The sequence below is a fragment of the Thermobia domestica genome, chromosome 15 (genome assembly GCF_964235325.1).
Source record: "Thermobia domestica chromosome 15, izTheDome1.hap1.1, whole genome shotgun sequence".
NCBI lineage: Eukaryota > Metazoa > Arthropoda > Insecta > Zygentoma > Lepismatidae > Thermobia > Thermobia domestica.
Genome location: NC_137468.1, coordinates 93,865,173 through 93,868,722, shown reverse-complemented (window position 1 = coordinate 93,868,722; position 3,550 = coordinate 93,865,173).

Below are 3,550 nucleotides of genomic sequence, written 5' to 3'. Positions count from 1 at the left end.
ATGAATGATGGCGTTAATCCGAAAAGAAAAAAAAAGCAAGAAAATTGCATGCACGCAGTTAAACAAAATTATTTAATTATATAAACTATGCATTATTTTAGAATGGAAGGCCTTTCTTCGATCTTTCGGGCTTCAAAATTTTCTATGACTTTATTTAAATCTGAAATAATGCTGCTCGCCAAATTTCTCTGAATAGAAAGCATCGTTACTGCAAATATTTTCCGCTTTATTTTCTTTAGGGTCCAGAAACACCTCTCTCCTTCGACAATATGCATTTTGTTAGCACTTCTTTGTATAAATATACGGAACAAAAAGTCCATTTTCAGGAACCACGTATTTTTTTGTCTGTAAAGAAGCATGAAATCTAAGATGTTTTCCTTTGAAAATAAAAAAAAAAAAAATAGTTTACCATTCCAGCAAATCCGGCTAAAGAAGACAGATGAGTATTGGAAGTGAATGATTTGATATTAATTTATGCTCTCCGCCGGAAATCGAACACGGAATCATGTGCACGAAAGGCACAGAGCTAGGAATTAGACCAGTAGTAAGACATTTTCTTCTTGGAGACTCGATTGACCCCCCCCCCCAGAATAGGATTTTTTAAAAATAAATTTTATCCCAAGAATTTTCACCTTTGTATTATAAATGTTAAATAAAATCTATTGACTTCGAACGACCGCCCCCCAAACTTTCAGCCTGGATCCGTCCCTGCTACCACCAGACTTATATTTGTTCTTTGCGAGTTTATGTTTTGTGAATAACTTCTTTCTTTCACGCGTCTGTGTCTTCCTCACCCTATCAATTGAGTCAAGCGCTGCTAAGCGGAGGAATTCGTAACTATTACAGAGCTGACCAGTTGCGGAGAAAAATGCAACTGCAAGGGACCAATACGGGAAGATAGGAGCGATGCAAGAATAAATCCACTTCCCCATGTTAAGAGATAGGAGCTCGCTGCCATATGCTCAATGTTACTGCTTCCGGTGGCAACGTTCGCTGCCACTGGAAAGGTAAATCTCTCTCTTTCTTTCCGTTTTTTAATTGACTCTTTTCAGAAATGCATCAATACTGTTTTGCGTTCAAGAGCAAAGGTTTATGTTTTACTGATACACTACTTTAACACTTAAAAATATTTTTAGTATTAAAAAAATATCCGGTTGCACAACCATGCAACATATAGTACCAGCCGCCACTGTCCAATAGGCAAAATTTATTGACCGGCTCTTATATATAGTATACATACAATTAACTCAATTTTCCACAGCTTTCATTTACAGGTAGTGTATGTATAAAGAGTATATATATGTTACTGTTAGGAAAGACTAACAACAATTTGCTTGTTAACAGTATATTTTACTACATATACTGCATATAAGTAAATACAGTGGAGTCTCGTTAATTCGAACTTGGATAATTCGAAATATTGGATAATTCGAACAGAAGTCCATTCCCCTTCAAAACTGTACTGAAAGCAATAGTAAAAAATCGTAGACAAATCGAACTTTTGAACCTATGTTTTTGGATAATTCGAAGTAAATACAGCTGAAAATTTTTAATGTTGGACAGATGTAAACAGAGAAATACAGTTTTAACGTGTTTTAAGTTATCCAGATGCAGCCATAGGGAAGAGTAATACAAAAGATAAATAGAAAATCTATGTAATAATAAAGATGAAGGTGAGTTGGGGAAGAAATAAAGATAGAGAACGTGTGCCAATCTTACCTTGTTTCAGAATTGGTTGAATTTAAAATGAATTATTGAGAAAGTCAACCAAATGTTATTAATATCCTATTCCACGCAATACATAGAATTCAAGATTTATTGACCGTGCAAAAACAATCAAATTTAAGCAAATGAGGTTTACGACTTCTTAAAAGTGAGAACAGAATATTCAAATTGCTACTGGTGTTTAATTGTTTGGGCTATTCATTGTATGTTATGTAGTGTTGTACGTAAATATATTTTTCATTGTACACGTAGTTTGAATTATGTAGAGTCAATGTCGTTTGTTAGTTTGCGGTATTCGATCACGCAAATAATAAGCTGCTTTAAAGGTAAAGTCTACACCATATGAATATGTTTTTGATGCACAGTACTTTGGTTTGTTTGTTGTTATATATATGAAAATGAATGTTGTTGGATAATTCGAATTTTGGATAATTCGAAGTTTTTTCATGTCCCCTTGGACTTCGAATTAAAAAGAGTCCATTGTACAACGATTGCTTCCAGCAAAGCATGAAATCTGTTAATTATTATTGGCAATGAAGGATACTTTTTAGCGCGACAAAAGTTTGCTTCCTTCATTTCCATCGAAAACTATACATAAGAATCTATCCTTAAGCATGTTATTGTATTCAATTCGATGTCGATATGATATACCAGTCATGTGTTATATTTGGACAGTATTTTAGTTAAACATATAGTCTATTAAAAATTTAGATGGTAATCTTAGGCTATAGCTCATTAACCAGTTTTCTCTTGGCAATGTCATAATGTGATAGAACGCTTACCTCTGTGCGGAACGTCCCTGCTTTGATCCCTGGCAAAATAAATTTGTGGTGCACAACATCGTGTCCGTGGGTTTTCTCGGGGTACTCCTACTTTCTCAATCTACCAATTCTTCCATTATCATTCACTTGCCTTACTCATCTATCTCCCTTAGCCTGAAGAGCATAATTGTGAGACGTTGAACTGAAACATTTCATTTCCAAATAAACTAATGAGTAACTTAGAAGTAATTTAGATTTGATTAGTTTTGTTTTTACGATACAAAAATTAAATACTAGAAATTAAATAAACAAAGTACTAAACGTAGAGATAATTCTATGTCTGTCCTATAGCAAGGAATATCATGGAGCTAAATTAGTTTTAAATAACATCTCTGAAAACCTTCTGGATATTAACTTAAGCAAATAACAAACAGATATATATGTAAACATAATCAAAAATGCCACAGTATCTTATGCATATATATATACAGTAAATGTACATTATTGCATGCTTTCATTTTACATTTATACTATACATATATAAATATCTGAGACGAGGTCAAGTAAATGTTGTCATTTACTTTCAAACCCATCGTTTAAGTAACTCCTAAATAAACTCAAAATGTTTAATATTCTAGTCTTGTACTCTGGCTGTTCGAACAACTCGAAGAGAAAACGCCGACAGCCATTAGGAAACAGACAGACAGTGAGTGAGTAACGTCTCATTCGTCTCTTCGTCAAACACAACAAAATGTATTTTTAAGGGAAGACGAAGAGTACGAAGGAGGAGGAAAGATAACCGAGAATTGGATTTGCAATCAAAGTGGAATGGAAGTTTTCTTCTTTAAGAAAAAAGAAAAAGTATAGGAGAAGCTTACAAAGATGCCGTGGAAAAGGGATAAAGAAGGAAGTGTGCAGAAAAGAGAGAGACTGACTTAGAGGTAGCTAAGTCATCAAATCAGTTTGCTAATACTAAAACCTCAAGAAAATTCGACGACTGAACCGTTGTTTAATAATTCTAAGCACGCAGTGTTTACCTACTATTACTCTTAGGTACGCAACCT